Source organism: Caretta caretta, chromosome 27, assembly GCF_965140235.1.
Source record: "Caretta caretta isolate rCarCar2 chromosome 27, rCarCar1.hap1, whole genome shotgun sequence".
Lineage (NCBI taxonomy): Eukaryota > Metazoa > Chordata > Testudines > Cheloniidae > Caretta > Caretta caretta.
The window spans coordinates 2,419,905-2,434,746 of record NC_134232.1 but is presented as its reverse complement, the minus strand read 5'-3'; the positions used below and the strand labels follow the sequence as shown (position 1 = coordinate 2,434,746).

The following is a 14,842-nucleotide window of genomic DNA, read 5'->3' as shown; positions in this document are numbered from 1 at the left end:
GTGAGAGTTGGAGGCAGAAGCTAAAGAGAGAACAGAGCAGCAAAGGTGTAATACTGCTTCCCTTATTCCCACGAAGTTCATAGAATCATAGAATATCAGGGTTGGAAGGGACCTCAGGAGATCATCTAGTCCAACCCCCTGCTCAAAGCAGGACTAATCCCCAATTTTTGCCCCAGATCCCTAAATGGCCCCCTCAAGGATTGAACTCACAACCCTGGCTTTAGCAGGCTAATGCTCAAACCACTGAGCTATCCCTCCCTCCCCTCAAATTCAGAGGATTTGCCTGAACAGGGACTTGAACCCTGGACCCTCAGATTAAAAGTCTGATGCTCTGCCAACTGAGCTCTCCGGGCTCCTTTAAAAACCTCTAATGAAATAGGTTCCACCACCTCCCTAGGTAACCCATTCCAGAGCTTCACCACCCTCCTAGTGAAAAAGATTTTCCTAATATCCAACCTAAACCTCCCCCACTGCAACTTGAGACCATTGCTCCTTGTTCTGTCATCTGCTAACACTGAGAACAGTCTAGATCCATCCTCTTTGGAACCCCCTTTCAGGTAGTTGAAAGCAGCTATCAAATGCCCCCTCATTCTTCTCTTTCACAGACTAAACAATCCCAGTTCCCTCAGCCTCTCTTCATAAGTCATGTGTTCCAGTCCCCTAATCATTTTTGTTGCCCTCCGCTGGACTCTTTCCAATTTTTCCACATCCTTCTTGTAGTGTGGGGCCCAAAACTGGACACAGTACTCCAGATGAGGCCTCACCAATGTCGAATAGAGGGGAATGATCACGTCCCTCGATCTGCTGGCAATGCCCCTACTTATACAGCCCCAAATGCTGTTAGCCTTCTTGGCAACAAGGGCACACTGTTGACTCGTATCCAGCTTCTTGTCCACTGTAACCCCTAGGTCCTTTTCTGCAGAACTGCTGCCGAGCCACTCGGTCCCTAGTCTGTAGCGGTGCATGGGATTCTTCCGTCCGAAGTGCAGGACTCTGCAGTTGTCCTTGTTGAACCTCATCAGATTTCTTTTGGCCCAATCCTCTAATTTGTCTAGGGCCCTCTATATCCTATCCCTACCCTCCAGCGTATCTACCTCTCCTCCCAGCTTAGTGTCATCTGCAAACTTGCTGAAGGTGCAATCCACACCATCCTCCAGATCATTAATGAAGATATTTAACAAAACCGGCCCCAGGACCAACCCTTGGGGCACTCCACTTGACACCGGCTGCCAACTAGACATGGAGCCATTGATCACTACCTGTTGAGCCCGATGATCTAGCTAACTTTCTATCCACCTTATTCAGTGTTAGAAGAAAGTTACTCTCTCTGTGATGCTTCACCATTGTCACATGACAGTAACATGCTCACCCCAGGTATAACAGCACTAACTTTAATGGAGTTACACCTGGGAGTAATTTAGTTTGAGGTCTGTGAAATATGCTTAATAGGAACATCAGAATTGCTAGAGTGGATCAGACCTGAGACCCATCTAGCTTCGTGTCCTGGCTCTGACCAGCAGATTCTTCAGGGAAAGGTAAGAGAACCCAGCAGTTGCAGATGAGGAATAACATGCCCCCACACTAGGTCTTATCCTGGTCTCTGGTAGTCAACGATTGGCATAAGCCCAATACAGGAAGGTTCGTATCCCTGACAGTATTTTTTCAGCATTAATTAGGGTAACTGGATATTCTTGTATCCATAGAAATGCCCAGCTGTTTTTTGAATCCTGCTAGGTTCTTGGCCTCAACAGTGGCAGTGAGTTCCACAGGCTAATTACATCTTGCATGGAGAAAAGTGTTTCCTTTATCAGTTTTGAATTTCCCCCCTTTTAGTTTCATCGTAGATTCCAAGTCCAGAAGGGACCATTATGATCATTGAGTCTGACCTCCTGTATAACCCAGTCCAGAGACCAGCCCCACAATAATCCCTAGAGCACAGTTTTTAGAAAAACATCCAGTCTGGATTCAAAAATTGTCAGTGATATAGAATCCACCACGACCCTTGTAAATTGTTCCAATGGTTAATTACCCTCCCTGTTAAAACGTTACACCTTATTTCTGGTCTGAGTTTGTCTAGCTTCAGCTTCCATCTATTAGATCATGTTATCCCTTTCCCAGCTAGACTGAAGAGCCCATTATTAAATATTGTGGCTACTTACAGACTGTGACCAAGTCCCCCCTTAACCTTCTCTTTGTTAAGCTAAATAGATTGAGCTCCCTAAGTCTATCACTATAAGGCAGGTTTTGTAATCCTGTAATCAGTCTCATGGCTCTTTGCTGACCCCCTCCAATTTATCAGCATCCTTCCTGAACTGTGAACACCAGAACTCGACCCAGGATTCCAGCAGTGGTTGCACCAGTGCAAAATGCAGAGGTAAAATCACCTCTTTGCTCCTATTTGAGATACCTCTGTTTATGCATTCCAGGATGGAATTAGCTCTTCTGGCTACAGCATCACCATGGGAGCTTGTGTTCAGCTGATTACCCACCACAAATGCCTCCTTGTTCTTATATTATGAGACAGGGAGAACAGAAGCTCTTGCTCTATCTTCTCTAGACCATTCAGTATTTTATATATTTTTATCATGTCCCCTCTTGCCCCCTCCTTTCTAGGATAACAGCTTCAGTTGTTTCAATCTCTCTGCATAGGAGAATTTTCACAGAATCATATCAATGTAGGGCTGGAAGGGACCTCGAGAAGTCATCAAATCAAGACCCTTGTGCTGAGGCAGGACCAAGTAAACCCAGACCATCCCTGACAGGTGTTTGTCCAACCTGTTCCTAAAACCCTCCAGTGACAGGGATTCTACAACCTTCCATGGAAGCTGGTTCAAGAACTTAACTACCCTGAGAGCTAGAGAGTTTTTCCTAATATCTCACCTGAATCCCTTGGTGCAGATGAAGCCCATTACTGCTTGTCCTACCTTCAGTGGACACGGAGAACAATGGATCCCCAGCCACTGTTCTCAGATCCCTTCAGTCTTTTTGTCTCAAGACTAAACATGCCCAGGTTTTTAGCCTTTTCTCGTAGGTCAGGTTTGCTAAACTCTGATCATTTTTGTTTCTCCTCCTGACTCTCTCCAGTTTGTCCACATCTATCCTAAAATGAGGCACCCAGACTTGGACATGGTATCCAGCAGAGGTGTGACGAAATGGGACTGTTCTTAATGTTTCCTCTGAATATTGTGGGGGTGCCTCAGTTTCCCCTAGGCAGTTCTTAAGCATCTAGGTGGTGGGGTAAGGGTATATGATCATTGCAGAGCCCTAGAGAGCAGGTGTGTGCAAAGGTCTGGACACAGAGAATGGCCGACACCCTGTTTCCTGACAACTGATGTCCTGGGCCCTTCCCCCCTGCAAGGTGAGAGCTAAAGGGTTGGAGAACAAAGGAATCAGGTGACCTCCTGGCCCGGGAAAGGGACAAAGCCCAGGGGAGGAGGGGCTGGAGGGAGTTTCAGTTTGGGGCTGGCTGGGACATGGAGTCAAGGGCAGACGTGGTTGTGTGGCTCATGGCCCCCAAAATGGACCCAGCTGAGGGCTCCTGTTCTCTGCACCTATAAGCGACCATGTTCCTGTCGTCTAATAAACCTTCTGTTTTACTGGCTGGCTGAGAGTCACGTCTGACTGCGAAGTTGGGGTGCAGGACCCTCTGGCTTCCCCAGGAGCCCCGCCTGAGCGGACTCGCTGTGGGAAGCGCACGGAGGGGCAGAGGCTGCTGAATGCTCCGAGGTCAGACCCAGGAAGGTGGAAGCCGCGTGAGCTGTGTGTCCTGCAGACAGGCTGCTCCCAGAGAGGAGACTTCCCCAAAGTCCTGCCTGGCTTCATGGGGAGCAGTTCCAGAGCATCGCCTGGGGACTCCGTGACAGGAGGCCTCCCAAGTGCCGAGTAGAGTGGAACAATGATCTCTCATGTCTACATACAACACTCCTGTTAATTCACCCCAGAACGCTATTAGCCTTTTGCAACTGCATCATATGGTTGACTCATATTCAGTCTGTGATCCAATATATCTGATCCCCCAGAGCCTTTGAAGCAGTACTGCCACCTAGCCATTTATTGCTCATTTTGTTGTTGTGCATTTGATTTTTCCTTCCTAAGTGAAGTTCTTTGCACTTGTCTTTACTGAATTGCATCTTGTTGAGTTCAGATCAATTCTCTAATTTGTCAGTGTTGTTTTGAATTTTAATCCTGCCCTCCAAAGTGCTTACAACCCCTGCCAGCTTGCTGTTATCTGCAAATTTTATAAGCACGCTCTCCGCTCCCATTAATGAATCAAGCATTTCATATTTTCATGAATCAAGCCATTAATGAAAATATTGAGTAGTCCTGGACCCAGAACTGATCCCCTGCGAGACCCCACTACATGCCCCCTCCCAGTTTGACAGCGAACCGTTGATAACTACTCTGAGTATGGTTTTTCAACCAGTTATGCACCCACCTTATAGTGATTTCATCTAGACAACGCGTCCCTAGTTTGCTTATGAGGGACTGTGCCAAAAGCCTTACTAAATTCAAGATATCTCACACCTACTGCTTCCCCCCATCCGGTAAGCCAGTCACCCTCTCAAAGAAGACAGTTAGGTTGGTTTGGCCTGATTTGTTGTTGACAAATCCATGCTGGCTATTCCTTGTAACTCTATTAGCCTCCAGGTGCTGACAAACTGATTGTTTAATAATTTGTTCCAGTATCTCTCCAGGTATTGAAGTTAAGCTGACTGGTCTATAATTGGTCTATAATTCCCGGGTCCTCTTTGTTCCCCTTTTTAAAGATAGTAAGTACTATGTTTGTACTTCTGTATTCTCCAGTATGGGACCTCACCCATCCTCCATGAGTTCTCAAAGATAATTACTAATGGTTTCAAGATTTATTCAGCTAGTTTCTTAAGTGCTTTAGGATGAATTCCATCTGGCCTTGCTGACTTGAATATGTCCAACTTATCTACATATTCTTTGAACTGTTCTGTCCCTATTTTGGCTTGCCTTCCTCCCCCCTGGCTGTCAATATCAATTGTGTTGAGTATCTGGCCATTCTTAACCTTTAGAGAGAAGACTAAAGCAAAATAGACATTAAACACCTCATCTTTCTTGATGTCATCTATTATTAGATGCCAGCAGATCGAGGGACGTGATCATTCCCCTCTATTCAACATTGGTGTGGCCTCATCTGGAGTACTGTGTCCAGTTTTGGGCCCCACACTACAAGAAGGATGTGGAAAAATTGGAAAACATCCAGCGGAGGGCAACAAAAATTATTAGGGAACTGGAGCACATGACTTATGAGGAGAGGCTGAGGGAACTAGGATTGTTTAGTCTGCAGAAGAGAAGAGTGAGGGGGGATTTGATAGCTGCTTTCAACTACCTGAAAGGAGGTTCCAAAGAGGATGGATCTAGACTGTTCTCAGTGGTAGCAGATGACACAACAAGGAGTAATGGTCTCAAGTTGCAGTGGGGGAGGTTTAGGTTGGATATCAGGAAAAACTTTTCACTAGGAGGGTGGTGAAACACTGGAATGGGTTACCTAGGGAGGTGGTGGAATCTCCTTCCTTTGAGGTTTTTAAGGTCAGGTTTGACAAAGCCCTGTCTGGGATGATTTAGTTGGGGATCAGTCCTGCTTTGAGCAGGGGGTTGGACTAGATGACCTCCTGAGGTCCCTTCCAACCCTGATATTCTATTATTCTATGATTCCATTATTAGCTCTCCTGCCCTGCTAAGTAGAGGACCTTCACTTTCCTTCACCTTTCTCTTGCTCCTAATGTATTTACAGAACATCTTCGTATTGCCTTTTATGTCCCTTGCTAGGGTAACTCATTTTGTGCATAAGGACTGGGACGGGGAATAACACAGAGAATGCATCTGATGAAGTGAGCTGTAGCTCACGAAAGCTCATGCTCAAATAAATTGGTTAGTCTCTAAGGTGCCACAAGTCCTCCTTTTCTTTTTGCGAATACAGACTAACACGGCTGCTACTCTGAAACAGAGAATGCTGTAACTCCACTATATAAACCAAAAGGGTGGCCTCATTTGGATATGTGTGCGGCCTTGGGGGTTCAGAGAAGGGTGACGAGAATGGGTCAAAGGGCCTGGACTTCAGAAACACACACTGTAACAGACTCAGAGAGCTGATGGTATGGTCCCATGGGAGGAGACTCTAAGTGGGAAAGGAGTTCAGGGGAGGTGTCAGTTTCTCAAGGAGACAGGATTAAACACACCTCTGCAAACTATTCGGATGCGAAAGAAAGATAGGAAGAATAGTGAGAGGCCAACACAGCTCCATCCGGAGCTCTTTAATGACCTGAAAATCAAAAAGGAATCCTACAAAAAGTGGACGCCAGGATGAATTACAAAGGGTGAACACAAAAGAATGGCACAAGCATGTAGGGGCAGAATATGTGTAGTGGTAGCACCCAGGAGCCCTTGTCACGGACCAGGACCCCATTGTACTAGGTTCTGCACAAACATAGAACAGAGAACGAAAGAAAGTCTCTGCCCCAAAGAGATCACAGTCTAGGTGGGGGGAGGGATAGCTCAGTGGTTTGAGCATTGGCCTGCTAAACCCAGGGTTGTGAGTTCAATCCTTGAGGGGGCCATTTAGGGATCTGGGGCAAAAATTGGGAATTGGTGCTGCTTTGAGAAGGGGGTTGGACTAGATACCTCCTGAGGTCCCTTCCAACCCTGAGATTCTATCATTTTATGATAGGTGTCAGAAAAGAGACGACAGATGGATACAGACAGCACTAGTCAGCGTGATGGGCTGTGCTCTGAGCATGCCAGTGGCTTTGTGGGTGATTACAGGGAGCTCCTCCAAGGCAGAGGGGCAGCAGGGAGAAAACACAAAGGGGCTTGTTTGAAAATGTAAACGGTGGGCACCAGAGGCTGGGATCACGGGCTGAGCAGAGGTGAGAGGTGATCTTTGGATACTGAATGAGACCCACTTGCTGGGGGTGATGGGCCAGGAAGGGCCTTGAGAGCGAAGACAGCAGCTAATGTTTGGTGCACTCGAGAAGGGGGGAGCCACGGGCGGGGATGCAGACACAGGGAGACGTGGCCAAAGCAATGGGCTAGGGGAACGATTGTTACATTGCAGCAGCATTGGGAATGGATCTGAGTGAGGCTCAATGGCGTGTGCCAAGGCCAGAGAGAAGGACGGTGTGGTGATCAAGACGCAGGTTGCTAGGAGCTGGGCGAGAGCTCTCGCTCTGGGGGTGGATAGGAAAGGCCGGATCTCAGAGATGTTCTGCAGACAGATCTGGCTGGGTTGAGACACATCCTTGGGGTGAGCACCTAGAGGGAGGGTTGAGTCAAAGCTGGAGCCCAGGTTATGGGCCCGAATGACAGGCAGGTGGGTGGTGAGAAAGGAGGTAGCAGGAAGGGTGCTGGGGGGAAGATTAAAGAGTTCTGCTTTAGCCATGTTGAGCTTGGTGGTGGTGTCTAGACATCCACAAGGAGATGTTAGAGAAACAGGGCAAGATTTGGGTTTGGACAGGAGCCAGGTCTGGAGCAGAGAGGTAGATCTGTGCGTTGTCAGCACAGAGATGGTGGCTGGATTTCTGTTTGTGGATGGGATTACGTAGGGATAAGGTGCAGCGGGAGAAGAGAAGGACCAAGGACACAGCCTGTGGAACCCGTGCAGAAAGCTGGAGGGGCATGAGGAGGATCCTGCGAAGGCCGCGCTGAAGGAGCACGAGGCCTGAGCTTTGGCTCGGAAGAGGTCAGCAGGGGTTCAAGGGGGGAAGCTGGATTGGAGAGGGTCTAGGATGAGAGTGAGGAGAGGAATGTCAGACAGCGACTGCAGACAGCTGGCTCAGCAGGCTTAGAGGTGGTAGGGACATGGGGCAGTGGTTTGAGAGCAAGTGGGGTCCTGGGTGTTTTTTTAAGATAAGAGAGACGAGTGCATGCTTGTGTGTGAGGAGAGTAAAGGAGCGGCCAGGACTGGATTCAGACTCAGACAGCAGAGCCTGAGGCTGAGCTGGAGTCAAAGAACAGCACCAGGGGCCGAGCCGGAGTCGGGACCCGGGGACCGGGGCTGGGGGCCAAGCCGGAGTCGGGACCCGGGGACTGGGGCTGGGGGCCGAGCTGGAGTCGGGACCTGGGGACTGGAGCTGGAGTCGGGACCCAGGGACCGGGGCTGGGGGCTGACTCATGACCACTCAGTCACAGATTACGGATATGTTACAGGAGTGGGTAGGTGAGGTTCTGTGGCCTGCGATGTGCACGAGGGCAGATCAGTGGTGCCCAATCTTATTACACAGGAGGGCCACATAAACATAAACTCAACCTAGTGTGGGTCAAACAGGTTCTAAAGATCTGAATCAGATTTAAAGCCACCTGCAGCATAGGGTTGCCAACTTTCTAATCACATGAAACCGAATACCCCTGCTCCAAGGCCCCACCCCCCGCTCGCTCCATCCCCCTCCCTCCGTCACTCGCTCTTCCTCGCCCTCACTCACTTTCACTGGGTTGGGGAAGGGGTTTGGGGTGTGGGAGGGGGTACGGGCTCTGGGCTGGGGGTGTGGGCTCAGGGACAGGGCTGGGGTTGAGGGGGTTGGGGTGCAGGAGTGGGGGCAGGGTCCTGGTGGCGCTTACCGTGGCTCCGAGGAAGTGGTCGCCAGGTCCCTGCAGCCTCTGGGCGCATGCGTGGCCAGGCGGCTCTGCGCGGTGTGTGCTGCCTTTGCGCCACCCCCACAGCTCCCATTGGTCAAGGCTCCTGGCCAATGGCAGCTGCGGAAACGGCACTACAGCCTCCCAGTCCCTGGCCAGCCCAGCACCTCGGGGCCTCAGGGACCCGGCGTCTGCTTCCAGGAGCCGCACGGAGCCACGGCAGGGACTGCCACAGCCCCCGCTGCACTGACGACCCGACTTGTGACGGCCTGGCAGTGCCGACCGGAGCAGCCAGGGTCCCTAGTGACCAGGCGGTCGGTCAAAAGCCAGACGCCTGGCAACCCTACTGCAGTGACTTGTAGTGGAAGGTCAGCTTGTTCCGGGTGTACTTAGACAGGGTGTTTCCATGTACTGTATGGCCTATTTACGCACTTGTGTAACCTAAAATGATGTAAACGTGGCGACCAAACACTAACGAACCGGCCGTCGGTGTATGATGTGGAGGCAGGCCACAGGCCTGATGAAATGCTCTGGGGCTCAGCGCCGGTGGGGCACCCCGGGCTAGGTGATCGTAATGGTCCCGTCTAGCCTCACAGGCCACGAGTCCTGCACAGCAGCAGCTCAGGGGTCCGCTCAGCTGCGTCCGGTGCCCCCACCTGGCGCAGGCCGTGCGCCTGGGCCAATCGGTAGGGCTGGACATCTGTCCCATCGGGCGCTTTGTGGGCGGAGCCTCCGGGGGCCCGAGTCCCGCTAGCCCCGCACTGCGGGGCCCACAGAGCTGCTGAGTGGCAGCTGTGGTCTGGGCGCCGCTGAGGGTCCTGCGGTCCCGGGTTCGAGAGCCACCATCCCGCACATCAGCCTGCTCCTGAGATTTCCAGCAGAGACGCTCCGCAGAGCCGTAGCACCGGGAGTGGTGGCCGGGCGTGAGCCCGGGCCAGGCACGGGCAGGGCAGGGACCGTGTGGGGGGCAAACCTGTCAGGGTGGACGAGAGCGAAGCCTGGAGAGCCAACAGCTATCTCGCCGGAAGAAAGGGCAGGTAGGAGAGAGCGGAGGAGACATCATCACGGCTGGAAGGGCCAGAAAGGCCGAGTGACGGGGCTGGTGGGTGATGCTGGAGGAGACCAGGTGATGGCTGGAGGGGGAGACTTAGCAAGAGAGGCCGGGCGTGCAGCGGGGCGGAGGCTGGGGACACTGCCACACCCCCTGGTTGAAGCAGTAACAACAACGAAACACATGGGTTCCACCCTCTGCACCCCCACTATAACAAGTATTTCAGCCCCACGGAGTGCGTGGTGAGACTGAGCTGAGTGACCAGCCCTGGGCGAGTCAAGCAAAGCAGGACTGATCCCCAATTAAATCATCCCAGCCATGGCTTTGTCAAGCCTGACCTTAAAAACTTCTAAGGAAGGAGATTCCACCACCTCCCTAGGTAACGTATTCCAGTGTTTCACCACCCTCCTAGTGAAAAAGTTTTTCCTAATATCCAACCTAAACTTCCCCCACTGCAACTTGAGACCATTACTCCTTGTCCTGTCCTCTTCTACCACTGAGAATAGTCTAGATCCATCCTCTTTGGAACCACCTCTCAGGTAGTTGAAAGCAGCTATCAAATCCCCCCTCATTCTTCTCTTCCGCAGACTAAACAATCCCAGTTCCCTCAGCCTCTCCTCATAAGTCATGTGTTCCAGACCCCTAATCATTTTTGTTGCCCTTCGCTGGACTCTCTCCAATTTATCCACATCCTTCTTGTAGTGTGGGGTCCCAAAACTGGACACAGTACTCCAGATGAGGCCTCACCAGTGTCGAATAGAGGGAAACGATCACGTCCCTCGATCTGCTCGCTATGCCCCTACTTATACATCCCAAAATGCCATTGGCCTTCTTGGCAACAAGGGCACACTGTTGACTCATATCCAGCTTCTCATCCACTGTCACCCCTAGGTCCTTTTCCGCAGAACTGCTGCCTAGCCATTTGGTCCCTAGTCTGTAGCGGTGCATTGGGTTCTTCCGTCCTAAGTCCAGGACCCTGCACTTATCCTTGTTTAACCTCATCAGATTTCTTTTGGCCCAATCCTCTAATTTGTCTAGGTCCCTCTGTATCCTATCCCTGCCCTCCAGCATATCTACCACTCCTCCCAGTTTAGTATCATCCACAAATTTGCTGAGAGTGCAATCCACACCATCCTCCAGATCATTTATGAAGATATTGAACAAAACCGGCCCCAGGACCAATCCTTGGGGCACTCCGCTAGATACCGGCTGCCAACTAGACATGGAGCCATTGATCACTACCCGTTGAGCCCAACAATCTAGCCAACTTTCTACCCACCTTATAGTGCATTCATCCAGCCCATACTTCTTTAACTTGCTGACAAGAATACTGTGGGAGACCGTGTCAAAAGCTTTGCTAAAGTCAAGATACAATACATCCACTGCTTTCCCTTCATCCACAGAACCAGTAATCTCATCATAAAAGGCGATTAGATTAGTCAGGCATGACCTTCCCTTGGTGAATCCATGCTGACTGTTCCTGATCACTTTCCTCTCGTGTAAGTGCTTCAGGATTGATTGCTTGAGGACCTGCTCCATGATTTTTCCGGGGACTGAGGTGAGGCTGACTGGCCTGTAGTTCCCAGGATCCTCCTTCTTCCCTTTTTTAAAGATTGGCACTACATTAGCCTTTTTCCAGTCATCCGGGACTTCCCCCGTTCGCCACGAGTTTTCAAAGATAATGGCCAATGGCTCTGCAATCACAGCCGCCAATTCCTTTAGCACTCTCGGATGCAACTCGTCCGGCCCCAGGGACTTGTGCTCGTCCAGCTTTTCTAAATAGTCCCGAACCACTTCTTTCTCCAGAGAGGGCTGGTCACCTCCTCTCCATGCTGTGCTGCCCAGTGCAGCAGTCTGGGAGCTGACCTTGTTTGTGAAGACAGAGGCAAAAAAAGCATTGAGTACATTAGCTTTTTCCACATCCTCTGTCACTAGGTTGCCTCCCTCATTCAGTAAGGGGCCCACACTTTCCTTGACTTTCTTCTTGTTGCCAACATACCTGAAGAAACCCTTCTTGTTACTCTTAACATCTCTTGCTAGCTGCAACTCCAGGTGTGATTTGGCCCTCCTGATTTCATTCCTACATGCCCGAGCAATATTTTTATACTCTTCCCTGGTCATTTGTCCAATCTTCCACTTCTTGTAAGCTTCTTTTTTATGTTTAAGATCTGCTAGGATTTCACCGTTAAGCCAAGCTGGTTGCCTGCCATATTTACTATTCTTTTGACACATCGGGATGGTTTGTCCCTGTAACCTCAATAGGGATTCCTTGAAAGGGACTCCTTTCCCCTTCATGTTATTCCCCCAGGGGATCCTGCCCATCAGTTCCCTGAGGGAGTCGAAGTCTGATTTCCTGAAGTCCAGGGTCCGTATTCTGCTGCTTATCTTTCTTCCCTGTGTCAGGATCCTGAACTAGACCAACTCATGGTCACTGATTCCCAGATTCCCATCCTCTTTTGCTTCCCCTACTAATTCTTCCCGGTTTGTGAGCAGCAGGTCAAGAAAAGCTCCCCCCCAGTTGGCTCCTCTAGCACTTGCACCAGGAAATTGCTATGTTCTATGCTATGAATTGCTATGAAATGTTCTCCTGGGCTGCGCACAGCAGGACCCAGGAAAGCTGCCTCTGCCCCTGCCCCACCCCTTCCCCTGAGCCCCTGCCCCCACTCCACCCCTTCCCCCCCAGACCCCGTCCCCTGAGCTATGTGTCCCGGGAGACTGCAGCAGGGGTCGGGGTCAGGCCTGCCCTGCACTCACCGGGCAGTGGGAAGTGGAGTGACCCGTCCCCAGCCCGCTCTGCTGCACCGCCGGTCATGGAGTGTGTGGGAATCGGGGCCCTGCACCCCTCTTCCTGCGATTCCCCGTGACTCTCAGCCAGCCAGTAAAACAGAAGGTTTATTAGACGACAGGAACACTGTCCCAAACAGAGCTTGTAGGTACAACCAGGACCCCTCAGTCAGGTCCCCAGACCGCTCCAAACTGAAACCCCCTCCAGCCGTCTCGGCCAGCCTCCCCCCGGCTCCTCCTCTGGCCTTTGTCCAGCTTCCCGGGCCAAGGTGTCACCTGGCTCCAGCCCCGTCCTGGCTCAGGTATCGTCCTTCCAGTGAACCCCCCCTGCCATCCCATCCCCAGTGCAGACAGTGCCAGGAAAACTCCCCTGACATCCCCAGGTCAATCCGCCCCGTCCCCCTGTCACGGAGTCCCTGGGCGATGCTCTGGAACTGCTCCCCATGAAGCCAGTCAGGACTCTGGGGCAGTCGCCTTTCTGTGAGCAGCCTGTCTTCAGGACACACAGCTCACACAGCTTCCACCTTCCTGGGTCTGACCTCGGAGCATTCAGCATCCTCTGCCCCTCCGTGCGCTTCCCACAGCGAGTCCGCTCAGGCGGGGCTCCTGGGGAAGCCAGAGGGTCCTGCACCCCAACTTCGCAGTCAGACGTGACTCTCAGCCAGCCAGTAAAACAGAAGGTTTATTAGATGACAGGAACATGGTCTAACACAGAGCTTGCAGGTGCAGAGAACGGGACCCCTCAGCTGGGTCCATTTTGGGGGGTAGTGAGCCAGACCACCACGTCTGCACTTCACTCCATGTCCCAGCCAGCCCCAAACTGAAACTCCCTCCAGCCCCTCCTCCTCTGGGCTTTGTTCCTTTCCCGGGCCAGGTGGTCACCTGATTCCTTTGTTCTCCAACCCTTCAGCTCTCACCTTGCAGGGGGGGAAGGGCCCAGGCCATCAGTTGCCAGGAAACAGGGTGTCGGCCATTCTCTGTGTCCAGACTCCTGCACACACATGCCCTCTAGGGCTCTGCAATGATCATACACCCTTACTCCACCCCCTAGATACTTAAGAACTGCCTGGGGGAAACTGAGGCACCCCCACACTATTCAGAGGAAACATTAAGAACAGTCCCACTTCGTCACACCCCCCAAGCCCGGGAGCCAGGGGAGCAGAGCGGAGCAGGCTGGGGCCAGTCGCTCCATTTCCCGCTGCCCCATGAGTGCGGGATCGGGCCCGACTCCCACTGCCTTGGCTGCTCCTGCCTCCCAAAGCCCTTGGTCGCAGCCCCCCCACACCGCTGCAGAGGCCCGGGCCAGCCCCCCGACAGGGCAGCTGTGTTGGGCTCCGCAGTCTCTGGGGATGACCCTGGGTGGACGGCCGGTAGCAGCCGAAGGGATTGGGAGAGGATAGAGGAGTGGGCTGCTGCACTGCTCCACAAGTGGGAAGGGGGCTGCTGGCAGCAGCAGGACGGAGAGAAGCCGGAGACCCCCACCCCAGTCTGAGCCAGGGCAGGGCAGGGCAGGGAGGGGACGCCTTGCTGAGGGGAGCAGCGGCAGAGGCCATGTCAGCTGCTGAGCCAGGAGCGGGAGGCAGCGAGCAGTGGAGGGGAGAATCCCTGGAGAGGGAGGAGGAGCAGGGGTGGGATGGAGGGAGGGCCAGGCCTGGGCGAGGAGGTCTGGCTCTGAGCCGGAGGGGAAGACTGAGATGGTGGGGCAGGGGGGAGCAGCTGGAGCTGGGGGAGCTGTTGCGGGTGAGGGGGAAGAGAGAGGGGGAAATGGAGCAATAGGGGCCGGTGGGGGGAAGGAGGAGGGATGCTGTGATTGTTGTGGGGCAGGTCTCTGGCCTGTGTTGTCCAGGAGTCAGACGAGAGGCTGGTCCCTGCTGGCCTTGGATTCGTCAGTCACTGCAGAAGAGGGTGTGAGGAGAGCAAAGGGCGAGTGATGCGTAGACAAGGGTGCGCACACATGCGTGCACGCAGACACGCACACGTATGTACTCTTGCACACAGACACACAGAGACGCACGCACTCGCACACATGTTTATTCACTTGGAGACACCTGTCACGGAGCGTGGGGGAGTCCAGGCCCTGCCCCCCTCTTCCTGGGATCCACTGAGACTCTCAGCCAGCCAGTAAAATGGAAGGTTTATTGGACAACAGGAACACAGTCCAAAACAGAGCTTGTGGGTACAACCAGGACCCCTCCGTCAAGTCCTTCTGGGGGAGCAGGGAGCTTAGACCCCAGCCCTGGGGTTCCCTGTGTTCCTCCACCCAGCCCCAAACTGAAAACTAACCCCCCCAGCAGGCCCCCTCCTGCAGCCTCTGTTCACATTCCTGGGCAGAGGTGTCACCCCTCCCTCCCCCTCCCGGCTCAGGTGACAGGCTCTCAGGTCTCCCCTCCCCAGGGCACATTCCCAGGTCAA

General features: G+C 52.6%; 1 non-coding gene across 1 annotated transcript; it reads right to left on the bottom strand.

Annotated features, from left to right (window-relative positions):
- Positions 1-280: 280 nt before the first annotated feature.
- TRNAK-UUU (transfer RNA lysine (anticodon UUU)) lies at positions 281-353 on the bottom strand. The gene has a single exon. It is a non-coding gene; the product is annotated as a tRNA-Lys (tRNA).
- Between the last annotated feature and the right edge of the window lie 14,489 nt (positions 354-14,842).